This window comes from Pezoporus flaviventris, unplaced genomic scaffold (genome assembly GCF_033815535.1).
Source record: "Pezoporus flaviventris isolate CSIRO_AGI_PZ_B2104156 unplaced genomic scaffold, CSIRO_AGI_Pfla_v1 ptg000002l, whole genome shotgun sequence".
Lineage (NCBI taxonomy): Eukaryota > Metazoa > Chordata > Aves > Psittaciformes > Psittacidae > Pezoporus > Pezoporus flaviventris.
Window position 1 is genome coordinate 40,461,575 of NW_026892550.1, and position 27,941 is coordinate 40,489,515.

Sequence of the window (27,941 nt, forward strand, 5' to 3'; positions counted from 1 at the left end):
AGAAAAGTATTCCAAAATATGGTAACTCTTAAGATTCCTTGCATAAGCTGAAAGAAAATCAGATTACTTGCTTTTAATACAATCTAGTTAACTTCCAAGAGCCGTGGCACAGAGAAAAATATTTCACCTCTTCCAAAATTTCTGGTTTTCTGTACAAAAACAGCTATGAAACTGTACAGATGGTATAGCTTCACCTCGAACTTGAAGGGATTACAAGATCAAGGGGAAAGGTTTTATCGACAGAGACTTCTGTATGCTCTCACATATGTCGTTTCTCACAAACAGACGATTGCGCAGTGATCAGTGATGACATTTTTTTGTACCTTTTTATCATTCACTTTCAAATCATAGGAGAACCTGATGGGATCTTTTCCTTAATCACAGCCAAATTTGAGTCACCATTTCCTCACTGTATTTCATCTGCAATTATAAGTTACCCCTACCTTAATTTCTCCCATCATGTCAGGAGTTTGGACAACATTATGACTTAGACTTGTTTACTGACCATATTCTATTTCAGACTACAAATCACCACTGAAAATGCAAAATCCTTGTCTCCCCAGCGCATATACCAGAGCACAGATCATTTACAGGTTCACTGTGCTGATACACAAAAAGTCTTCAATGTTTTTCAAAAAATCAATTACACGAACATTGATTGTCCTTTGACCTGCAGAACTGTAAATCAAAAATAACTCTATTTTAGTCAATTATACTACACAGCTATAAAACTGGCCTAAGAAAACATAGAGTTAAAAACGCCACGTGCTCTCCCACATATGCATGTGTTTGTATATGTGTGTAAATATCATGCTTTACATAGGTTTTAAAGTGAAAGACTTTCATAGTAAGTGACACCAAAGTGTTATCAAGGTACTGCTGGCATGTTTAGCCCAACAGAAAGAATTATCTGCTGTTTATGGCTTTACTTTAACAAGGTAACGTGAGACAGGTTAATTTTACCCTACTGATGTGCTGTTGCAATACTAATCCTGCTCAGTATGAGAGGAACCGCAGGTTCAGACCACTGGTGCGTGCACTTGGCTGAGGAGCCACTGGCACGAGGCTACCATCTGCGGGCTTATGACTGAACAACTCTAAGAATCCCACCTAGATGCTTGATGTTGTGCTGTTGCATCATTGGTCGCCCAAGATTGACCCAGAAGATGACAGTCTTGTCCAGAATGTGTGGGTTAAAGCCCTTCCTGATTCTTTGTTCGCGAAGACAGGCCTTCCTTATAGGAGAAGGAATACTCTTATCTTCAAACCCGGGCTGATGGAGCTCATCTGGCCTTGCAAGGTCTTCCATCATAGAGAAGGACACTCTTACAAAACCTATGACCTGTAGACTTTGCTGTCACCATCCAGCTAACTAGGCTGTGGCAGTTAAACCTCAGGTGTAAAGGGTAGGGCCAGTTCTGCTCAAGGTGCGCCTCACCTAAAAAGTCCACTGTACAGGCTGGAAGGGCTCACTCTCACCTGTCTGTATGGACAGGCAAGGGTCGAAGCAGTAGGTGACAAGGTGCATGAGAAGCTGCAGATCCAACCTTGCATGTGGGCAGACCAGCACATGGGTAGCTCGAGATTGCACAGGAGATGAAGGTCCTGGTCGGACACTTCCTGATTGCCGAAGCACCTTTTTTTTTCCAATCAGATTTGCATATCCCACTTGCCCTTGGTCATCGTGCTTGTAGTAAGCATGGTTAAAGCCCTTCCCAAATCTTCGCTCGTGAAGCCAAGCCATCAATCAATAACAAGGTAAATAGTTAAAATTATTACCTCTCTTTAATTGATCATGTTACATTAGACTTCCCCAGGGTGCATTATTATTGGGGTAAAAACCATATATAAGCTTCTTGAGAAGTTCCAGATATTAAAAATCCTGCTTGAACAGCCAGACAGGCAGACTGGGAGGCAGTATGCTCTTCAAAATGTTGCACAATCAGCTTTTCTGTTTGTGTCCATGCATTTTCAGATACAAATAAGTGTGAATCTAACTCCAGTCACTGGCATAAGTCAGTTCAGAAAGTACCTGGCATTTAGGCAGACAGAGAGGGTTTTTTTATGCTGATTTCTTATTTATGTTTATAAGATGGTGCTATAGCAACTAAAGATGTGGTAACTTCCAAAGAAATGAAGAAGCAGAATATTCACATTTAAAAAACATTAGCAAGCAAACAAAAGTCCTAATTAGACTGATTTCTAAGAACTGCTTTCATAATAATTACGAATCTTTTGTTCATCATATTAACCACTGAAACTGGAATTAAATCTATATGTCAACTCATTTTGGCCTATATTTGCAGAGTAATTAGTGAATTGTGGTGATCTGAAGGGGCTTGCTCAAAAACTGCACGTTATCCTGCAGTTTCAGTTGAAAAATTTTGATGATCTTCCAAGGCTGACAAGCAAAACAGGATCGCAGACTCGTGGCCATTTCTGAGGGAAGACTAAAAGAGCAAATTCGGTTTTCTTTCAGAAAAAAACAAAAAAACTTTGTTAGGGAGTAGATAGAATTATTTACCTTGTTAACTTTCTAGAAGACTACTAAGAAAAAACAAGAAAAACATCTTTGTAAAGCTTGCAAATATGAAAGGAAAATGCAAAGTGCTCCTACAGAGGAGCTAACAGCCATGCAGAAGTAGTGTATTACTAATTGCTAGGAGGGCTTTGATATTAAATCAACCATCTCTTCAAACACAGCTAAGATGGAGAGGAGAAAATCTTAAATTCCTAAATGAGAAGTCATAGAATAGCATAAAAAATCACAGCATGCTTATTTGCAACTCCAAAACTTTTCACACCTCCTAAAAGCAGAACACTACAGCATCCAGACTGAAAGTGGAAGCAAAGCAAACATAAAATGCAAAGAGGTCGATAGGATAATTGCTTCATTTGAACTGTTTGGTGAACAGATCAGCAAGTCAGTGAATCAATGATTTTTTTTTTTAATTATAAATTAAGTCAAAGCTGAAAAACAAAATGAAAGTGATGTGAGAATGAAGAACTATGTCAGAGCTGACATTTTCAGGAAGGCAAAAAGAAAGACCAAAACTGGCTGCACTTTAAAAAATAATATGACAATTTGTATTTTATTAGGAGCATTAATGATCCATTTTTTATTCTATCGCCAGCTCAGCAGGGTCTGTGAATCTTTATTTTTCATACTGAAACGATGACAACTAAAGACATTCACAGCTTTTACTGTGGTTTTTATCTAGCATTGTATGGGAACAAGTATAATCTTTGCAGGTGAAAAGGACAATAGGTAAGGAAATTTATTGAATCGACCTGGATTTTAGGGAACTGGAGGCAAGGTCAGTGTTTCCTTTCACCTGACTGTTAAAGAAACATATATACTGAATTACTGATACTGTACATGATGGTGTTTCTGCTAGAGTCATGTAGATAAAGTATGTAAATGCTGTGAGTACTGAGCATCATAGAAACAGATATCTGGTTCAACCTCTAATTTAACATGTCTTAGTATCCTTATTACTAAAAAAAGGTACAAACTGAACTCAAAGTTGTGTCAAATAAACATGAAGAAAATTGATATAAAGTGTTGTTTTAAGACTATATAACTATTAGAATCACAGCCTGTTTACTTTTAGCTAAAAGAAAATGAAAGACCCAGTTTGACAATTCACAATACTCTCTTATCCTAAAAAAAATAGATTGGTTTTCACTTTACTCTTAGAAGGCTTGCTAAAATCCAAAACTGTAGCTGATGTTTCTGTGGTGTTAAATACCTCTGAAAGCATGATGAAGAAGAAGGTATACTTTTTGCCTGGTCAGCAGAATCACAAAGAATTGTGAACCCAACCAAATAAAACTCCACTGCAATCATGAAAGTTTGCCTATGGAAAGATCACTTCTGGGGCTCGAGCCATGACATTTCTGTGTCTTTTTGGAAAAAAAAAAAGCTTTAAAGAAAATTAGTCTAAACTTGAAGTCCTTCCCAAGAAAGGAATTTAGTGTAAGCCTGACAACTTATAATTCTGTTTTCATTCCTCATGTTTACCAGCTGACTGCACAAAGATCAAAATTAGGATCAATAAAACCTACAATAAAGAGTTCAAAAAGAAGCACTCTGCTATCAAGAAGCATGAAGTATGAAGAAATGCATGACAACATTCTCCACCCTAGCTGGACAGGAAGACCACACAAGCCTATGCCAGCATGTAAAAGTAAAATCTGACCAGTGATAAAGGATAGCAGTAAGGCCTGCTCATAAAATACATGATACATGTGGAAATAATATTGGCCTGATGAAGAAGAAAAGAAAGTTCTGTCAGCAGCCTCTACTTACAGGATAGCATGAGCAGTGTTAACAAACATTCCACCTGCAACTCCAGAAGCTTTTCAGGTGACTGGGTGAAAATAGAAAGCCAAACAAGTGTTTAATTAAGGTGGCATGTTTAAATTAATTCGTCTCTGTCCTCTGTATTTCTGAATTACAATAGAGTAAATTACATAATTACATACATTTTACTCATTCAATAAATAACAAGTCTCTACTTTGAAGAGAATGATCTTGATTTCATTTCCTTCAGGAGCTGGAAGGGTTGTGGCAAATCAAAAGAGATACTTCAGGGGAAGAAAAAATAACCATATGACTTAAGAATTTTTACTCTCCTACACTTTCATGGAATATTAGATTTTGTTTCTGTCTCTGACAAAAAGTTCCTGAAGGAATCAGGACAAAATGCTTCAACTGAATCTTTTAGAAATCCTAACTAATCAGTCCCCATTATTTGGGTATAGAAATTGGAGACCTGAGGATATAAACTGCAAAACCACCAAGCACTCACTCATAAAGACTTTGTGAGTGGGATCTGATTTTATAAAATTGAATGCCAATGCTTTGATTTCAAACAGTATTCTGTCCAAATAAGTACCGGGCAAGGTTCTGACCTTTTCTGAACTACAAGTATCATGCCACTCACCCTGGACTAGGAGGGGAAATAACTGATGTTTCTTGTGCTTTAAATACTGTTGAATCAATGAGAAAGCCTATCTTCAAAGCAGAGTTTAAATATCATTCAGTACTTTGGACTGGGCTTGCATATTGAGAAAAAAAGATAAAATAAAATATTGAAGTTGGGTGTTTGCTGCTTATTCTTGAGGGGCAGAAATCCAACATGTTATCATGCTCAGGCCTTCTGTTTCAACAGGTTTTGTAAGTAGAAAGTGGCTGATTGATAGACTTAAAGAATTAATAGCAATTCCATTCGGTGTATCTCTTGATACACTCAGGATGAGTTAGCAATCCCTTCTTAGCTTCAAGGATTCCAAATTGCTTTTTACCCACTCTACTATCTCTAATTTTGCTTCCAGCCAGTCTTACTATAATATAAATTTATTCTTGTGTACTCAAACCATATAGACTGAGACATTTGCTGTCTCTTGAATTTTAATTTTTTTCATTTCTTCTTGATTTTTTTTTAATATAGTTCACAGTTATGCTTGGAGGTCAAGTGTAAGGATCAATAAAACATGTAACAAACAAGCCATAAAGCAGCAATCTGTTTATTGGACCAGGCTTACAGTAATTCCGAATATGCTAAAATTCAGAACACTAAAAATGTTAAATTGTCTGTGACAGAACAATTCAAATACTGACAGTCTCATTTATCCCACATAGAAAACTTAAAACTATATATGTATGTATATGAATTCATAATATGTTTTCTACTTCAGAGGAAGTTTCCAGAGTTGTTTCTCAGGCGTAAAATTGCCATTCCAGAATATTTTAAATAATTGTGGGGAAGCTAATAGAGCCCAAGGTTTGTGAGCTTCACAAACATGCATACACACACACAAATCAAATAGTGAAACATATCATAAATCAACTATAAGCTAAAATCATTCTAATACTCCTGAAAAATTTATGTAATGCATGATATCACCATCTTTACTATCTAAACAAAAATCTGGATTATTGCAAATGGTTGAAATAAGATAGCATGGATCTTGCTGATTTTTAATCAGAAATCTTAGTGAGTTTTGACAAGAATCTTGATCCATATAATTTAATTTTAATAGAAATCTTTTACTGGCTAATAGAGGAATCTTGGTTCAAATTTAAATGTCTTCAAAATAAGGCAGTTACTAGAAACTGCACAGAATATTAACATATTGCACATTGTTCCTGATATGACAAGTTTGCTCCAGTTTGTTATCAGCAGAGAATCCAACCAAAATATACTGAAAAATTTACTGAATTTGCCCTGGAAGCCATCCACATACACCCATGTCTTATGCTGCTGATACATATATGCTATGTTTTTTACAGGAAAAATACAGAGAGAAAAAAAAATCAAATAAACGAAAACTTTTTCTTAAGGTTGCTTTATTTATTTTATTTTTTTTAACAACAACCAAAACAAACCCTATCACATCTTATACTATATATTCTTCTCTCATTTCATTCTCTCCTTTTTTATTCAAGATCAGGTGTCAAGGAATAAATATACCTGGTTACATTCAAGTAGGACGTAAAAACATAAAAAGAACACCCATCATTCCTGAGCTGTAACACACAGGAAGCACTCCCTGAGTATTTCCATAAAGGTCCCTGTCGAGCAATCTGTACTCTGGATCTACTATTAATCTGCTTTGACCTGAGAGCTAACGTACTTGGCTCACCTGTGAGTTGCCCCTTTTTCACTCACAAATGTCAGTGATGCCAATTTACTGGAAAATTAAGTCTCCACCTTGCCTGAAACAAATCTAAACCTAGCCTGGAAAAAGCATTACTGCCAAGGGAACCTGTAGATGGGCAATAAAGGCATGGTTTACTGCAGTCTAGGATTCAAACACTTCAATTTTGAACTCCTCTACTTACCAGTAAACAAGCCTGAAAGCAGGGATTCCTTGAATTAAATCAGGAAGAGTCTCCTACAGAAAATAACTAATTGCTACACCAGGGGTTTATTTTAGGCAATAGGTAATAGGCTACTCCAGGTCCAGATGGATGTGTCCAGGATAATGCCATCAAGGCAGTGTCCCTTAGGAGGTATTGATACCTCCTGGGGGAAAAGGAAGGAAATATTAAACTAGGAAGTATGTAAAGCAAAGGGAAAAGGACAAATTCAATTAACCCCTGCCAGAGAAGGTGTATTTTCCCTGTTGCTTCATTATCAGTTACACCATTTTCAGTATATATTGGCAGGACTTCCTCATAGGAGATTTTGGAAAGCAGTGGCCATCTCTCACTTCTCATTACCTTCTCACCCACAAAGCAGAAAGCCAACAGAGGAGTTGATAATGATGGGAAGATTAAAAGCAAGCAAGGTGATAGAAAGTCATCTACTATAATCTTGACTTGTAAAACAGTTAAATGCTTTTCTTTACTTGATGTTTGCTGCTTGGCATACATTTCATATTGCTCTGCCATGCAGCATAAAAGCATAAACAGATTTCACTGCATCTGGGTTATGGTCAAATGAAAGCAAAGTGAAACTGTAGATGTGGAAATGAAAATCACCTGCTGAAATAAAGCAATAGAATATTACACAGAAATCATCAGTTGGAGGTATAGTGGTTGCTATGGGATAATCACAAAGTCTTACACAGCAACAGGCACCCTCACTGAGTCTGTGTCAATACAGTAAAATATAAACATGCTCAGAAATATTTTCTGAGCAGATCAACTTCTCTAATCAGTGTATCAACCTATGAGTCATGGCCCAAAGATTAAATTCTTCTTGCATTTTTTCAAGTTTTAGCATGGTGTTTCCTACAATGCAGTAACAGAAATAGTAGGAAATATTAAGGTCCAGAAATTATGCTTATTCAGAGAATCAACTGGCAGGCTTGGGTACTCTCTTGTACAGTTCACTGTCATTTTGATTGTATGTAGTGTTACAGGATGTGGCTAGAATATTTAAATAAAAAAAATAAAAAAACACAACAAAATTCAGTTATCTAAGTTGGCACTGACTGCAGAAACAGTAATGTAACTTACTTGCAGAACTGTGACTGGGGCTGAATGCCCCTGCTCTGGAATTACAGCATCATTTCAGTGCATGGCACTGGCAGCAGATCAGGCACCCTTCCACAGACCATTTTATTCGTTTAGATGTCTTGAAGCAGAAATCCCAGCTAGCTTCAAGGATCTCTGTACTATGCTACTAGGATGCCCATGGTTTCCTTAGGATCTGCTGCTGTGTCTATACTTGTTGTTCTCATAGTTTCTCAAGAGCTTCAGGAAGGCTCAAGACATTTTCAAAGTTTCTTGGAGGCAGGGAATTTTTCCATGTATACTTAAACAGGTATCTAAATGTAAGTTAACTTTCCCAAAATCAGGAAGTGGGATTATTAGGCACTACTCTATTTCAACTTCATCTAGCCTGCATGAAGACAACATTATCACACAGTGAACTGTAGGCCATGGTGGTAGGTTATATCACTTCTGCATATTCTGTGCTAGTGATGTGAATACTATCAGAGAGCTACATACAGGTATGACCACATTTCAGGAAGAATATCAATAAATTTGAGAAAAAAAAAAAAAACAAAAAAACAAGAAACCCAGAAAAACCCTCAAGAATAATTAAAGATTCATAAACCTTGAGTTACAGAGAGCTAAGAAGTTCATTCAATTTAGTTCATTAAAGAGAAGCATACAACCTGGACATAAAAGACAAAGAAACCTCTTCTATTTCTCAAATTAAGATATAATGTTATCTGTACAAGTTCTGGATTAAATTTTAATATAAATTGTGTTGCTTATTTTTTTAAAAGACAGTGCAATCAGCTATTGAGATAGATTACTAAGCATCGTTCATCAATGAAAATAAAAAGCACACAGGTTGAGGGTAGTTGTCTAGAAGAAGCAACTACTCACCACTGTTGATCTTCAGTCACAGAAGTTCCATAGCTTCTATGGCAAAGGAACTCAGAGCAAGATGAACATAGTGATTCTAATATCTTACCTCAAAATTGATTAACCTAAATAGTAGTAAATAAATATTTTAAACTTTGCTAAGGTCCCCAGAATGATACATAAATATAACCAATAGTACAAAACAACCCCACAATTTTCTGTTACTTTTCCAAAATGTCAGCTCTATGTACACAAGGTAGCAGAGTTTCACTATCAGAGTACTAGATTTTTGTGTAAAACAGATAATAAAGCTATGAAGCAACTTAAAACATTTCACAATTTCCACCAGTATCTTAGAAATTTCAGTATAGAAAACCAAGCAAACATAGCAGCAATTTTGCATTCTCTTTTTCTATCCATGGGAAAGTAACCAAACTAAGTCCATTAATCTTTCTCATGAAGTAACCCATGAATTTCTCTCTGTGAGAAATGGTCAAATGTATTTACTTGTGGGGGCACTCTGGCTTCGAGCACTTGTCTAATACGTTTTCTCATATGCATAGAAGAAAACCTGTATAAAAGTGATTCCAATGTGGCTAGACAGATACATTTTTATTATCATTATTATTTTTTCAAGAGTTGACATCTCAAAAAAAGCTCATTTTGGAGCCTTCTCAAAGTATTTCACAAGTAATGACATTTAAATGGCCTCTGACATTTTTGAAGATAGCTTTTTTGTGAAAAGTAGCAAAACTCCTCCTTTTGGTATGCAGCTGCAATCAAGGATTTTTACTCACCATAAAATATGTCAAAATAATGGATGGCATTCCCAGTAAAGAAAATTAATTTAAACAAGTCAAGTAGAAACACATACCTTTCTGCAGAGAAAAGATTCATTGTAGAGATTCAGCTTATTTATTGCCCTTGTGGAAAATAATTCTACACAATTTTTTGAGAATGGTTTATTTTTCCAGCATTTGCCTTTGAAATGAAACAAAATTCCAATACTTCAACTGGTAATGTTGCTTCTCTCGACCTGTGTGCAAAAAAAAAAAAACAAACAAAACACCTCCTTTTGACTTCCAGCTGGCCTATTAGTTAGTTAATTAGTGAAGCTTATTACAAAATCAATAACAACATGCCATTGCTGTTACATTTCCCATTTACAAATGTGAGTATACAGGCCTTCCAACTACTTCATTATTGAATTTATCTGTTGGAAAGATTCTTCAGTAAGTAATGCATTAGGTTGGCATGAAGTCTCTCAGTTCAGCATGTACAGAACAGAAATAAAAGTGGGAACAAGGAAAGACTGCTTACGACCTTTATAATTCTATAAATTCTGTTTATCAGACTACTGTATGAAACATCAATAAACGCAGTGTTAAAAACCCACACACATTTCTATATTTTTTAATATGTCTCCCTCTAACAATAGAAATAAAAGGAGCAATAAAATTCACTCACCCCAACTCAAGTAACCCCTGGTGGTATCAGTTTTGTGTGTTACCAAGCTCAATAACATCAGATACACAACTACCTCAGGTATTGTAAAACACAGAGTGCGACATCTCTGGTTAGATAAAGACATTGTTAATACTCAACAGCAACAGATGAATTCTAGCCAAACTGATGTTCTCCAAGCCATTGCAGAAATCTTTTTCAAATAAATATCTAATGCCACTACATCAACAAAAGCAACTTTGACTCTTAGATTAGACATGCTTTGAAGAGATAGTAAGGCAGGATTTTGCCTTTGTTTGTTTTAAGGTCTCACAAATAATTCAAGGTTCCAGACCAAACAGTGATGGTCACTCAAAATATTTTAATTGTTATGCTATTAGTAAGCAATTTGGAAGATCTTCAAACCATTTAGGTTAGAATGAATGTCTGGAGGTCAAGTGGTCAACCCCTCACCCAAAGCAGAACTGATAGGGTGATATTGCTTATGGCCATGTCCATGAGTGACACAAGGATGGAAGTACCAGAATCTTCCTAGGCCCTTGTGCCCATGTTGACCATCCTTGTAGTAAGAAAAGCTTTTCTCTAGATAACATTTCCAGCAGTTAACTTCCAATGGCAGCAGCAAGCCACCAGAAGAGGTTCCTAGAAAATGCAGCTCCCAGGAGATGTTTCCTGAGGGAGGAGCTTTCAAACTGTTTTGACAGCTGCTTCCTCTACCTTTGCTGCCTCTGCTGTTATCCTATGTTTCGTGAGAAAAAGAAATAACTAGCAAGGGGCACAGTGAGGTTTTCAAATGCAGGATGCTATTGACTAAACCTTCCTCTAATGCAGTTGCCTAAAGTTTTTTGTTATTATGCTTAGCTGAAGAGCGTCTTGTCTCAAAAGCAGGTCCCTGTCCCTGCTATTGTTATAGCTACTTTTGTTTCTCTCTAAACTCAACCTTTTCATTGTTTCTGATACATTTGTGGCAATTCAGTACTTCTTGCTGATTACATCTTCTGATTTTTAATAGCTTATATATCTTCAACAGTTAAGTTCATATATTGTGATTTATGACCAATACAGTTATCTACCAAGTGACTTATGGTTGTTTTTCTTGATAGCTTGAAGTCTGTGTGAGCAGTTAAATGCTTGAATCTCTTCATCAGGGATTGTAGTGATAGGACAAGGGGTAACGGGTTCAGACTGAAACAGGGAAAGTTCAGGTTAGACATAAGGAAGAAGTTCTTCACTGTTAGGGTGGTGAAGCACTGGCACAGGTTGCCCTAAGAAGTGGTGAATGCTCCATCTCTGATAGTGTTCAAGGCCAGGTTGGACAGAGTCTTGGGTGAAATGGTCTAGTATGAGGAAGTCCTGCCCATGGCACAGGGGCTGGAACAAGATGATCTGAAGGTCCTTTCCAACCCTAACCATTCTATCATTCTATGATCTGTTCAGGTATTGTAGCTGAGCGGGCTACACACAGTCATGCTGTACCTGATTCTTTCATGCCCTGTTAACAGCTCACAGCTGACAGTTCAAATGTGGAAGCACAAAATTCTTCTTTCAGCAGCAAGAAATATGCCTCTGGCATCTTTCTTTTGCATTTGTCAGTCATGAAGATGTACACCATAGAGATTTTGAGAGCAGCAGAGCAGCAGTGATACCACAAGTTTGACAAAAATGCTGGTATTCATGGATTTGAAGTAGAGGCTTGGTTTCATGGAAAATAACAGAAAAAAATGCTTTGAAAATACTTCACAAACCATATGGCATTAGTCTATTACACCAGTACTTTGACTGTTACAGCCCAATATCTTACTTGGGTAGTCTGCTTGTTGCTTTTAGGGCATAATCCAATTTTGATACAATTTGATCTGCCCAGACTGGATTTACCTTCTCATCACAGAACTGACAATGCATATAGCATTTTTTTGATAAAACTCTCCAGACATTTTCATCATCTTACCACAATTTTAAAAGAATAGCCGTAATGAACAAAATTTTTGAAGTAGTGGCTTTAAAAAGCCTTCACTTCATTACCAGGTGGTCCATGGGAACAGGCTATCTCCCAAGCTGTTCCTCATGGATTTCAGTGCAACTCATACTCCTCAAAGCTTTGACACACAGGAGCCAAGTGGCTGAAGAGATAAGGCTGCTTATAAATCTACAGAAAAGGTGTTCCAAGATCACACTTTATGCTGCACTCTTTCTACTTTCCAACATATCTTTATCTGAAAACCAAACAATCCTATGCTCCATAGAGGCAGCCTGTGTAAGGTTCCAGGGGGATCAATGAAGTAGGAATAACTTACTAGGTGCTGCTATAAACATTTTCTTCTGAAACAAAGAAAGCTTCAGTCTAAAACTACTATCTGTACATGGGTCTTGGGAAGTAATCTGGTCTATAGAACTGATTTTGTTACTGCTGCTTTACAAGAACGGAAGCTAAAAGGATCTGACCATCTTCAAGAAACTCATTTCTCCCTTGATACTGCACAATTTTTCCCTGGTGTTTGCAGAATATACTGTGATGAGAAAATGCTATGCTAGACAGGGGATAGAATAAAATTTATGAGAAAGGAGATATATAGAGGCAGATATACATATAGGTATATGTATATATATATATATATTAAAAAAAAATCAGAATACCTCAGAAGAAATTCCTGGCTCATTCTCTGGGCACTCAAGATGCTTTATGCAAATAAACCACTCCAGTATCTGCTTACTTCACATTCCTGGGAATGTGAACTATGTTTTAAAAAGCAGATTTGTCTGAACCTTATGTGTTATAAGGTGAAGTGCTTCCCTCAAGTATACCATGGAGCTCTGCTCTGCAGGAGGTCTGCTGTCTTCATGTAACACTGTGGATGCAGATACAAGTTAGCAGATGTGCAGAAAGGAGTGCTTCATCCAGAAACAGCATAAATTTTTAGTGCTTGTGAAAGCCAGGTTCGTAGAGACAGAGACAAATGCAAGCAACAAAGCAAATAAAATTTAACTCTTTCAGGTAACAATACACAGAAGAAAACTATGGGCAAACGTGGATCATCAAAGTACAAAGCACAACTATTCAAGCAGAGTACCAAAATGATTCTGAAAATCAATTTGTGCAGTACTACATGCAGTGTCACAATATGCTTTATTAATTTTTCCAGATACATTATTTTCTGTGCCGCAACACTGATCAAAGGCTTGGATATTGTTCCCATTAAAAATGACAACTGTGATAATTATTTTTGTTAATATTACAATAAGCCAACTCCATTATTTTTTGTTGGGACAAAACACATAGTGTTATTGAACCGTCCTTGCATTTTTCTTGTTGCTAAAAGGTAAATGGGATTATAATTGTCTTTCTGTGACAGAAACTAAGATGAATTTAAAAATCACAGAATCACAGAATCACAGAATAGTTAGGGTTGGAAAGGACCTTAAGATCATCAAGTTCCAACCCCCCTGCCATGGGCAGGGGCACTTCACACTAAACCATGTCACCCAAGGCCTCATTCAACCTGGTCTTGAACACCGCAAGGGATGGAGTATTCACAACCTCCGTGGGCAACGCATTCCAGTGCCTCACCACCCTAACAGGAAAGAACTTCCTCCTTATATCCAATCTAAACTTTCCCTGTTTAAGTTTGAGCCTGTTACCCCTTGTCCTATCACTACAGTCTCTAATGAAGAGTCCCTCCCCACCATCCCTATAGGCCCCCTTCAGATACTGGAAGGCTGCTATGAGGTCTCCATGCAGCCTTCTCTTCTCCAGCCTGAACAGACCCAACTTCCTCAGCCTGTCTTCATACGGGAGGTGCTCCAGTCCTCTGATCATCCTCGTGGCCCTCCTCTGGACTTGTTCCAACAGTTCCATGTCCTTTTTATGTTGAGGACACCAGAACTGCACACAATACTACAGGTGAGGTCTCAGAAGAGCAAAGGGGCAGGATCACCTCCTTCGACCTGCTGGTCACGCTCCTTTTGATGCAGCCCAGGATACGGTTGGCTTTCTGGGCTGCAAGCGCACACTGCCTGCTCATGTTCATTTTCTCATCAACCAACATCCCCAAGTCCTTCTCCGCAGGGCTGCTCTGAATCTCTTCTCTGCCCAACCTGTAGCTGTGCCTGGGATTGCTCTGACCCAGGTGTAGGACCTTGCACTTGGCATGGTTAAACTTCATGAGGTTGGCATCAGCCCACCTCACAAGCATGTCAAGGTCCCTCTGGATGGCATTCCTTCCCTCCAGCGTATCAACCGAACCACACAGCTTGGTGTCATCGGCAAACTTGCTGAGGGCACACTCAATCCCCCTGTCCACGTCAGCGACAAAGATGTTGAACAAAACCGGTCCCTGAGGGACACCAGTCGTTACTGGTCTCCAGCCAGACATTGAGCCATTGACCACAACTTTTTGTGTGCGGCCATCCAGCCAGTTCTTTATCCATCAAGTGGTCCCTCCATCAAACTGATGTCTCTCCAATTTAGAGACAAGGATGTCGTGTGGGACAGTGTCAAATGCTTTACACAAGTCCAGGTAGATGACATCAACTGCTCTACCCCTGTCTATCAGTTCTGTAGCCCCATCACAGAAGGCCACCAAATTGGTCAGGCAGGATTTCCCCTTAGTGAAGCCATGCTGGCTGTCACCAAGCACCTTGCTGTTTTTCATGTGCCTTAGGAAGCCTTCTAGGAGAACCTGCTCCAAGATTTTGCCAGGCACAGAGGTGAGACTGACTGCTCTGTAATTCCCCGGGTCATCCATTTTCCCCTTCTTGAAAATGGGGGTTATATTTCCCTTTTCCCAGTCATCGGGAACTTTGTCTGACTGCCATGAGTTTTCAGATAGGATGGCCAGTGGCTTAGCAACTTCATTCGCCAGCTCCTTCAGGACCCGTGATGGATTTCATCAGGACCCATGGTCTTGTGCACAAAAAAATATCTATTTATACTGTAACAATACTGAGGCAAGTAGTGCAATACTGTGTAGTCTGTGGAACATTTGAAGAGCATTTTTCGGTCATTTCCATGAAATCAGTCCCTAAGGACCAGATTTTTTTAATAAGTTTTGTAGTGCCATTGCTGCTCTGCTGCATCATCTGCTCTTAGAAATGAATCAAGAAACAAAGCAAATTTTTGAGGCATTCAGTAAACGGTTCTCCATACCAAGAGCAGGCAAGGACAATCTTTAATTGTTTCTATGTTTCTTTAGAATCTCCCTAATGCTTAGATAGTTCTACATGATGAGTCATGCTGGGATGTAGGTGGTGTCTTTAACATGCAGCAAAACAATTTCCACAGAGTAATTTGCTACTTATAAAAACAGTATACTTTATGGTCAGACAGATTCTAATTCTTAGGGGAATAACGCACAGGGTAACCAGACATCCCCACATTGTTCATCCTTTGCAGATTTTTCTCCTCCTCAGATCTTGTTCCAGAGCTGCAAGACATAAGGTAAGGGAACATCTCTCTTCTAAGCAGCTTTCTCTATGTGCTCCTTTCCAAAGTGTGCTCCTTTTAGCTCCCCTATGCTCTGTACCAGTATACGGGACCACACAGCTTACAATTAACACCTGAGAATCCCTTACATAATTTTTTTCAAGTATACAACTAAAAATAAAAAGTTTAAACTAAAGTATCAGAAAACGGGTGCTCGGATATCTTACCAGCTCTGAAGTCAGCTGACATCACCCTGCTGATCGACTGACCTTAGGCAGTCAAATGACAATGTTGCAATCAGGTGTGAAAATCGTTTTATATAGAGGAGGCACATTGCAGTTCTGAAATAAGATCTCTTTACAGAGCAGCAAGCTATGAATTTCAAAGTGGTATCCTGACGACCTTCGCTCACAGGAGAATAAATGTATCAATAGCTTTGATCTATGTAGTGAGGTGAAATGACACATTTTAGCAGTATACTTTAAAAAGGCATCTAAATGTAGATTTAGTTCATTTAATTCTTCCTATTTTGTGTTTCCAGTTGGCACAAACTTGTGGGTACAATGGCCTGTTACAAATAATCACTGGCTCATCTAACTTATTATTTTTGAAAAACTTCTGCATATGCCTGATTTTGTTTGCTCTTCCTATACATAAATGTCTATGCCTGTGGATTTTATATTTACAGATTGCATATGTATTTGTTGTGTGGGCTCATAAGAACAGGCAATCAGAAAGTGACAATAGTAGGATCTGAACACAGATCTTAATATCTTTTCAATATTCCTCAGGCTACCAGATTATACCAAATAGTATATAATTACTGCTGCTCAGTCTGTCTCTCAGTATTGACCAGAAAGACTTGATTACAACTGATTGAATATCAAGGACTTTCTTTTGCACTACATCATGGTTCCTTTCACTATGGTCTAACTTAAAAGAAATTCTTTATGCAGAGGGAAAAAAAGAAAAAGTCTGTAAAAGCTTACCAGAGATCATGCAGGCTGGAAGACTGTACCACTGTCTCAGAAGATCTCTACATAGAAAAAGACAATCTCTTTTTAGCAAGTTCAATTTTTATGCAATATATCAGGTACTTACACCAGTCACTGTAGAGAAAGCTCAGTAGGAACTTAAGAGCTGTAACAAGGAAAAACTCAGTCACTACAAAGAGTGTCTTATAATTGAATACTCGTGCTTAAATTGTATGCACAAAGCTTTTTGCTCTTAACTTGGACTTGCTACAGATTGTCATGGGAACTGAGGTCAGGAACTGGGAATGATTTTAGTGGCAGATCATAGATAAAACTAACTTTAAACTTGCGTGACAAAGAGTTTCCTTCAGTTTGGTTACTGGCTCTGTACACTGTCTAGAAATCTGGAATATTTCTCATCACAGAAAGGATTCTCTTTACAGCTTAAACCTTTAATGCTTTACACTCTACTTTTAATCTTATTCTCTCTTTTGGAGCATTGTTGAAAGCTGAAGTACAATTTAAGCAGAATATAATCTGGACCATAAAAATTTTCCAACAATTTTCTTCTAGTATAAATCAACATGTTTATGAAGATCTAATTTAATATCATAAAAGAATTGAGTCTCTGTGCTCAGTCGCTCTTCAATAACCTAAGTGGGGAATTTATGCAATTGAATTCAGGAAAACAAAACAGCCCTAAGGAGTGAATGTTTTGACCCAAGACAAGAAAGAGATGTACTTCTTATGTCACATTCTGTCATTTCTAAGGTGGAGACCAACTTCAGCTGTTGGCAATGCAATCATATACATACGTGTAGGGTGAGTAGCTTCTCAAAATTAGCGTGATTGGTCAGGAAACAGAAGGCATTATGGGCTTTAATAAAAGCTAGCGCTATCCCCAAACACTTACTGAAATGGTGGGGAAGTGGATATTTCTTGCATTTTCTGCTTCTTGTGCTGACCCTGATAGAACCAAATTCTTGGAAACTTCCTCTCCTTGGAGACATTACATTGTCCTTGGCTTTTATTTTCAATGAATAGGAATAAAAATACAGAATTATATCATCATATTCACTCTTTCTTCTCAGGAAATGCTCAACAAGAGCTTATTTCAATGAAACATGTAGCACAACAAACCTCTTTAAAATAAATATTACATTGGATTTTCCTTATGAATTGAGTTGATAAAACCCAAATTTCACTTCTTAAGATGTGCATATGGTTGCTAAAACTCAACATAAGAAAACAGTTCTTAATTCTGAGCAATCTGTGAAACTGCAATTTTATCTGGTATAGAGAATAACTTTATTAAGCACTAGCTGCTGCTGGGGATATCTTCAATTGCAAGTTGAATAAATTCCTAGTAAAAATAATTTTAAGTGAATGTGCAGGAAAATGGGAATTATTAAGTGAAAAGTAATGATCACCTATCCACCAGAAGATGGATGATAAGCAACAGTAGTCAATACCCCATTAGCAAGTCCATTATAACCTTGGAATAGAAATACACTTTATTTTAGAAAGCTAAAACAATTGTAAGTGAATTTTAAAAGCTGAATATAAATGTACATGCTAATCTATAGTACAAAAGTTAAAAAAAATAGTCATATCATGACTTCTATAGCAGAAAAAAGTTAGTAACTTGTTACCAGACCCATTATCAAACCCCTCATCCTAACTATGCTAACTTTTATGGTTAATATTGTGTCAGCATTTCCATTACAAACACTTCGTTTCAGAAGCTCATGATTCAATCATTGCTAAAATTTCAATCCTTCATTCTAAAAAAGCATTTTTATAGATGGTTTACCATCATTCTAAAAAGCTTATAGAAGTGGAAAAATAAGTATTATTTCACATAACTACTTCAGGTTCAAAAATTTCTCTGCAGTTACAGACACTCAGGTCTCTAACCAACTTAGATCAAAACTGACAAGAAGAGCCCAGCCAAACATTTTTTAACACTGAAATATTGAAAACATGAGCTGCATGTGAGCCCCCTCCATTTTTCTCTAAATCAATTTCCTAGGAATATGTTCTTTTGTGGATATTGTAGTACTTGTGTAGCATTTAGATTTCAATGAATACAATAAGAAAACTAGATTTCATTTTTGCTGATCCAACAGACTTACATGATTGACTCCTATTTCACATACATTGCCCGCCAATGGAGGTACAACACTGAACTACCTATTGACATGATTTAAAATAGTTGAATGAATGCCAGCTGAATGCTAGCTGAATGCTGGGTTCATAGATTCAGATGGGTTGTTGGTGCTTTTTTCCACACCAAAAATGCATCTTCAGTGCTCACGTGGGCCTTATGAGTTCAGGGGAATTCTACTGTTTGAGACAAAAAGATATAGGTAGATGTCAGGAAAGCATATTGCATGTGTCCTTCAAGCAGTGTTTCCATTTAGCTTCTTCTGGGGTGCTCAGTCATAGAAGTATGGTATTGTTCACTGATTAATAAGTCAGAGTTAAAAAAAATCTGCACTTTTCTACATGTCCAAGAAATAAATGTGTTATGCAGGATAACTCCATTAAAAGTCTTTCTAAAACAAAGTAAAGAATTATTTTGATCTAGCTCAGTTGTGAAAAACGTAACACTACTGGATATGAATTTCAAAAATATAAGAGAATCCAGATACACTACAGCTATTGCTAAACCAACTTTGATTTTGAGAAAGGGTAAATTTTCTAAACCCTTTACAAAATTTTACATACCTCTTCTTACCACATCAAAATTTTGCACATCGCAAGATGATGAATAATGATAGTAGCTCAATCCTGGTCTATTTGAAGGGGGAGCTTTCAGTTAAAGAGCATACCATGACAGGCTCCTTCCCTACTAATCCATAATATCAGTTGTGTGACAGTTACATATTTTAGTACATGAGTGTATTCGCTTAAGCAGGAAATCCAAAAATATTTCAATGGAGGGGACAACAGTGTAAATTAAATAATCCCTTGATAGAAAGATTAGAACACATACATAGAGACAGCCTAGACAGATGAATTTCTAGCAACTCACAGTCACATAGCTTAAGGGGATATATTCTGATTACTGCACCTTAGGTACATCTACTAAATCCAATTTTGAACTTCATTCTTGGCTGATAACCAGATACAGTATGCAGTATATGGCTCATATCCACTTACATTCAGATTTTGTGTTGGATATAGTCACAGACGCAGATGTATCCTCCTCAGAAATGTTTCACAGAAAGCAATTCCAGTACTGAAAGATGGCCTACAAGATAGCTGGAGAGGGACTTCTTGCAACAACATGTAGAGATAGGACAAGGGGGAATGGCTTTAAGCTGAATGAGGGTAGATTTAGATTAGATGTAAGGAAGAAATTATTCATTCTGAGGGTGGTGAGACACTTGCACAGGTTGCCCACAGAAGCTGTGGATGACCCATCCCTGGAAGTGTTCAAGACCATGTTGGATGGGGCTTTGAGCAGCCTGGTCTAGTGGAAGCTGTGGAATGTGTCTCTGTCCATGGCAGGAGCAAACCATTATATGGTTTTATAAATTGAAGTGTACATGCTCTAAAAAGATTAGTGATACTATTTGCTAGACAGGCTCCCCTTCTACCAATTAAAGGTTACATCACTGAGGATTAAAGGAATTCAAGAGAAAATGCAGGGTGGGAGGAGGGGAGAAAGTGTTTGACAAATGGAACTTAGCATGTTTGAAAGATCAGGGGTTCCTAAAACAAAACCCTGAGAATGCAGACCTTGCCTTTGAGAGATACAAAAAAATTCAAAGGCTGTGTCACATATAAAAGGACTAGCAAGAAACAAAACTACATGGTGGTCAGTCCAAGACTCCTTACACAAATTTAACAACTTTTTGGTTCTTCTGAATTGCACAGTAAATGTAACTCTTTCCCCCCCCCCCCCCCCCCCGAAAGGATTCCAGGAAGGATATAGGAAAATACAATACAGTAAATCTGATGGCTATGCTGGACAAATTGGTAGATTTCGATAAAACAACACAGAAAAAATGGGAGATAAGGTACTTAAGTCATCTTGCCCTATTTGTGTTCACCTCTGCATCTTTCCAAACCAAACTGAAAATCATTGCAACTTTCTTCCTCAACCTTCTTCTCTAAGTCCAAAGCCTGTTGTGCTCTCTTTAATTCCTGGAAACAGAGTACAAACCTCTCCAGACCCATATTTTTCACAAGCATCCTGTATATCTTAAGCAACTGCTTCCTCACCTTACAAGACTCTGAATCTGACTGTACATATCAGGAAGCTCCTCTGACAGCAATAACTGTACCTCACATCCCTGCAGCTACAGTCTCTCTGATTTTGGGAACTCTTAAGCCAGAGTCCACTGCTTGGTCCAGTCCGCCCACAGCTCCACCTAGTAGTCAAAACATTGGAAAAGCTAAAAATGGGAGAGTTAGATAAATATGTTTCTGTATGGTCCAGAATAACACTCTCCACAAGGGCTTTACCAAAAGTATTATGATTTAAATCTTGCTGGCAAAAGTAGGACAGGCTTTGCAAGTGGAACCAAAAATTAAGTATTAGCTCAGTTAAAATTCAGATTATCCAATTGAAGTACAACAGATATAATAAGATCAATAGTCCATTAATAATAATGTTAAAAGTCCATAAAACTGCCATAAAAGAAAACTGAATAATATTCTTTCCTTTTTCTCTCATGTTATGCTCACCTTTCCAATGTCCTCCTAAGTCAGAAGGTCAGTGACTCCTGCTCTTCCCCAGGCAGCAATGTCCTGTGAGGTGTCACTGTGAGTTGCCAACATTCATAATTATCCACCAGGAGCAGCACAATGCTGGTCATAGGGCTCTTTTCCTCCTCACTCTTGGATCCATTTATATCTGGTTTAAAATGTTTTCTCATCACAGTCTACTTTTTTCCACTGGTTTTCAGCTGTCTCAGCTGGCATAAAGGGCTGTTCTTTGCCTAGCTAGCTGGTATGCTAAACCTGATAATCTGCTCCCCAGCAATGTCAGACTTTTATGGTACATGATGTATACAGAGCTTGAGTTAAAACAGATAAGCAAGAGTTAACTGCTAGAAAATTGTTAAAGGAAGCTAAAATCAGCTCAGGCCCAAGTCCTGTCAGGTCAATACAAAGCCTGTCTACTTAAACCTACCATGGCAAAGTTTCTATTTATTGGGTTGTGAAAGATAATTGTTTGTTGCCTGAATTCCAGTTACCACCTCCCTTCAGATGTTCCATTGGCCAGAAGAAAAGAAAAGGTGGCTAGAGAAAGCACTGGGCAGCAACTCTTACTTTGAAACACTTCCAATACAGAAGGTGTACATTACTATCATAATTCTTTTTACTAGAACTATATAGTGATTTCTAAAAGAAAAAATAAAGAATCTTTCAGATTTTTTTCTTACAATATTTCAGACAATCCTGTTTATTTTGTCTTCTTTCCTTTTAGAATTTAATGATGAAAAGGCTCTAGGCTTAGTTTTAGCTTGGCATTTCAATGTTATCTGCTACTAAGAACTGTTTTTCTAATTGTGTCACTTGAATTATGTATCATCACAATGACTGTTTAGATATCCATTGTTGTTATTTTTTCAGCATGACTGTAGAGGCTACAAAGTAAATGAAGTAGAAATCAGAAAATTAAGGAACAAGATGATTACTGTATTCCACAGACTCAAAACAAACTTCCATATTTAGAGAAGTTAGAGAAGAGATTCAGAGCAGCCCTGCAGAGAAGGACTTGGGGGTGTTGGTTGATGAGAAAATGAACATGAGCAGGCAGTGTGCACTTGCAGCCCAGGAAGCAAACCGTATCCTGGGCTGCATCAAAAGGAGCGTGACCAGCAGGTCGAAGGAGGTGATCCTGCCCCTTTGCTCTTCTGAGACCTCACCTGTAGTATTGTGTGCAGTTCTGGTGTCCTCAACATAAAAAGGACATGGAACTGTTGGAACAAGTCCAGAGGAGGGCCACAAGGATGATCAGGGGACTGGAGCACCTCCTGTATGAAGATAGGCTGAGAAAGTTGGGGTTGTTCAGCCAACAGAAGAGAAGGCTGCATGGAGACCTCATAGCAGCCTTCCAGTATCTGAAGGGGGCCTATGGGGATGGTGGGGAGGGACTCTTCATTAGCAACTGTAGTGACAGGACAAGGGGTAACGGGCTAAAACTTAAACAGGGAAAGTTTAGATTGGATATAAGGAGGAAGTTCTTTACTGTAAGGGTGGTGAGGCACTGGAATGCATTGCCCACGGAGGTTGTGAATGCTCCATCCCTTGCGGTGTTCAAAACCAGGTTGGACAAGGCCTTGGGTGATATGGTTTAGCGTGAGGTGTCCCTGCCCATGGCAGGGGGGTTGGAACCTGATGATCTTAAGGTCCTTTCCAACCCTAACTGTTCTATGATTCTATATTTGAATTTAGTTGTGTCTGAATAAAGTATTACACTGAATAATTGGATATCTCAAGGAACTTCGGGAAGAGTTCTGAGGCATTAAAGACTCCTGCTTCTTAGAAAATAATAATTCCAAAATATAATGATGGATGAGTAGTTCTAAAGCTTATTATTTATTTCATGATTTGTAATATCTTTTTCCAGCTCACTAGCTAGAAAAACTCCCATGCAGAAGAGTAACTCATAACTGCAAGTATTGTTGTCATCCTTTCACTTAAAGTCAGTGCAGCTCTAAAACTGTTTACGTCTTGCTTATACTAAAGCGTTTAACAATGCACAGATTAGCAAAGTGAAAGCACACTATAATACAGATTCATGATAGTAGCACATTACCATTTATGTTTTAAAACATTTTTTGTAGACTACAGGATAAAGCTATCAAACATTGTCACTGAAAAGTTATTTTGCACACAACAAAATAAAACAATAAAAATACTTTTTGAGTGGGTCAGGGGTGAGTTTTTGGAGAGAAGAGTTTATTGCAAATCTTGCAACATAGAATCATAGAATCATAGAATAGTTAGGGTTGGAAAGGACCTTAAGATCATCTAGTTCCAACCCCCCTGCCATGGGCAGGGACAGCTCACACCTCACATATAACATATGCAAGGTCTTTTGAAAGTGATTGCAAAATAGTGTTTCTAAGACACCTCAGAAAGCTAACATGATGCAGGTCAGATAGTTTGTGTTTCTTTCTGTCTCTTAATATTCTTGCTTCTGTTATCAAGCAGAAATCAGAAATTGATTTCATCAACTCTGAGTCTGTAAAGGATGACCTCTAGATACCAGGTAATGATAGTAACATCAATACTCATTCTAGAAAAGCAAGTGCAATAATAGGAGTGGTAACAGGTCTCAAGGAAGGAAATAAAATGTCAACACTGAAATCCATTAGTAAATTATAAAGTGCATTTAAAACACAATCTAATGTGCCCAACCAATGAGAACATCTGATGCACTAAATTCATCTTGCAAGTCTGGGGAGGCTTTGTTACCTCTGAGGTCCAGTGCAGATCTTTTATTATGGATTTTCCATTGTTCTACTCCATCTTGAAAGTGATTCAGTAACTTTCTCTGTACCATTTTCAGTGTCTGAATATGTCTTCAATCACTTCCATACGAACTGAATGATTTCAGAAGAATTTGACAGATGTGAAACAGTCTCAAAAATAATTGTATTTATACAACCTTCATGAAAATAAGCAGCTAGATAGAGAGAAAGGTACACTAAATACCCTTCTTTAGGGGAAGGCTGCAGAATGACCTTAAACCTTCCTAGACCTCAAAGTTAAACTGTCTTGAGACAAATCTATAAGAAAACAAGCTGCCTTGGTTTCTACAGTTTAGGGAAATATTTCTTATAAAAAGGAACTATAAAATCATTTTTAATTTCTGCCATTTGTTATTCCCCTTCCCATGCTATTTCCAGCATAAAAAAAAATTTACATATGAATATATATTCTATAACTTTCACTTTAAACCTCAGCACATGTCACAGAAAACATTCTTTGCACTGAGGAACTGGATTTAGAATAGGATGGAGGATCAAAAAATATCTAATCTCTTTCCCACCATGAATGAAACAACTTTTTTGGTTTTTTGTTCACCTCAATCATCTTAAAAGAAAACAAAAGATACTACAGTGAACTAGGAAAAAAATGTTACTACTCATATTTCTGATTTCGTAAGTTCTATTAGCATCCAACGTACAGATAAGCCTTACCCTGCTCAGCTAGTTTCATAAGACACTGCTTTACTTTTTCACCATTCCCCCTGAAATATAATACATTTAGCAACAGTTGGTTAGCTGTACTTAATTAAAAGTGGAATGAATCAGAATTGTTGATTGAAAGCGAAAACATGTCAGTGTTGTATAAGGTAGGCCCTGTGAGATATCCCTCTGAGTTTTCCCTTTAAGAAAAAGTATATTTTATCAACAGCTATGTCCAAGATTTTTTCCATACACCTATTGCAGACCCAAGAAAATGAACAAATCAATAAGAACTTGCACACAACACAACTGTTGAGTACAACTTGGAAGTTACATCTTTCTGTAGTTTTTAGGTGCCTTTCGCATTCCACAGAGAAAACATGTAAGTGACAGACAAAAGGAGGAGTTATCCAATAAGGACAAGTTGTAAATCAGGTGTGTCTTCCACAGAAGGCTGCAGATTTATGTGGGTTTGGGTTCTGATTCAGAGATTTTACTGGGAGAAAAGAAGGCAGATGTTTATGCACACACACAGAGAACTGATTTATGTTTGTCTTACCACAGCTTATTGTATTAGAACTGCTTTTCTTTACAGGTACTGCATCAAGTGTATCAGCTGAGGTGCATGTTCTATTAGAGAATTAAGCAAAGTGTATGCAGAGAACAGCAGCGTTGACATTATATACCATTCTGTGCAGGGATATCTGCAAGGGAAGGGTCAGGATCAATTCCATTAAACAGAAAGCATCACTGAAATAGATTTTAACCCCTTGGATGTAATTACTCACCAAGATTGCCATTAGCACCACTCCATCCTTTAGATTGGATATAAGAAGGAAATTCTTTCCTTTTAGGGTGGTGAGATACTGGAATAGGTTGCCCAGGGAGGTTGTGAATGCTCCATCCCTGGCAGTGTTCAAGACCAGGTTGCACGAGGCTTTGGGTGATATGATTTAGCGTAAGGTGCCCCTGCCCATGGCAGGGGGTTGGAACTAGATGATCTTAAGGTCCTTTCCAACCCTAATTATTCTATGATTCTATGATTCTACTTCAGTTTTACTAAGACTGTAAAGTTATCCAGAGCGTCCAAGGGTAGATACTTTGTGTTGGACTCAACTGAGACACCCACTTTCAGCCCAAAACAGTTTTAAATATTAAAAGAAGCAAGAGTCTGAGGACAGAAACAAAACGAAACCCAAAAGCAATCCTTACATTATCATTATGCTTCATTTTTATTTGCAGATACTGATATGAATTTATATTGGAGACCAAGAAATTTCACTTCTCCTTTTCACTTTTTGCCCAGGACATTCCTGGAGGAAGAAATGAAGAAAAATCACTCCCATGTTACAGAGCCACAGTATGAGTTTGTTTCCTTACATATGCACCACCTACTTTGAAAGTATAGGTTTCAGATTTGCTTACTAACAGCTAAACAAGGTACAGCTACCAATTCCTCTCCACAAACTGGCTTCTTGGATGGCCTCTGGTAGGCAATATCCTAGAAAGTGAAGATATTTAGGAGTGGGACTATAAAAAGACAGACACATATATCTAGCTCAATATACTCTTTAAGAAATGTACAATGAAAATCACGACCCTCTAATTCCCCAATTTCTGCATCAATTGCCTTGTATTTCAGGTCTGTTATTTCCAGAGAAGTGTTTTGTACAGAGCTATACTTGATGAAAATCTGACTAAATTTTCACTTAATTCTGCCAAGATCAAGACATGATGAATTCTGGTGTGTATGTTGTTTACAAGGCCTTTTGACCTCTCCTATAGAAGTCATAGCATTTCACATGGAATACAAGGTCCCTCCCAATATCCATGTGCCTATCTAGTATTTGAAGATGTATACCTGCTCTTGCATGTAGTATCTTTTTCTCCTTTATCTGTTGAGCCTTGAGTTAAAAGTGGGATACCGTATGTAGGAACTCCTAACAATCCTTGCTTTACCTTAACAGATCATTTTTTCCACAGATAAAGAATAAGAAATAGATGGTAGTTGTGGGAGTAATTTGTCTGAAGTATAAATAGGAGCCCTTCCATGCTCTATGGTGCTGTCTCTCAAATTTTGTATTAGTGCATTAACCACTGAGCTGCTAGGGACAGCAGCATTTTTACAATATAATCAGAATTTTGTGCAATAGAAAAAATCTAGGAATAGGTCTCCAGAAATAAAAAAAAAATAAAAAAAATTTAAAAAAAGATTGTGTAACTAAGTGTGCAAGAGGAGGTATTTATAAATCATATAAAAAAAGAGGCTTTAAATATACATGCTTTATTCAGGCATATGTTAGGGATAGAATTTGAACTCCTTACTTATACAGGAACTTATACCCCTTCACTGAACAACTTTACACCAATTTGAGAATGTAGAATCTATCACAAAGGCAAGACACTAAAAATTAACTTCTTCAGAACTGACCATTGCTGCAGGCATAGCCCTCAGTTCCTCACTTCCTCATTGTCCTGGGTTCAGCAGTAGCAGTCATGTTTCTCGTTCTTGGTAGCTGGAACACATACAACCTGTCTCATTGCAGTACTTGAGAGCACCAATGATGCTAAAAGCTCCAAAACTGTTCAGTCAGGGCTGACTTGCACCAGCTTCAATAGGAGGTGCATGTCAGGTGTATAGCTCTAATTCAGCAGCACAGCTATAGGTATGCAAATCTGCAAAGTTTTATCTTCAGCATTATAGGTTTGGCTCCTGGTAAATAGTGGGGAGAAAGCAGGTGTAACTCTATGCAGAAAAAGCTGATTATGCGTGTAAATTATGGTGGAGAATATTTGTCAAGCTTCTGTAAAAAGACATTTATTCTCTTTATAACTTTGAAAAAATCAAGAGCTAGGAATTGTGGGTTAAATGCTATCTTCTATCCTGATGCAAATCCAGACTAGCTATTGTCTTCAACTGGATAACATTATGTTACTGAGATAAGTATTTTCCTCTAACCTGTTTTTGTCTGTCATCCTTATCCAATCACAAAATCATTTTATAACTAAGTAAATCAGTGTTTGATTACACAAAAAGTATCTACTAAATCTGTTATACTGTGGAAAATGTTATCGACCATCTGGTTTTAATCACT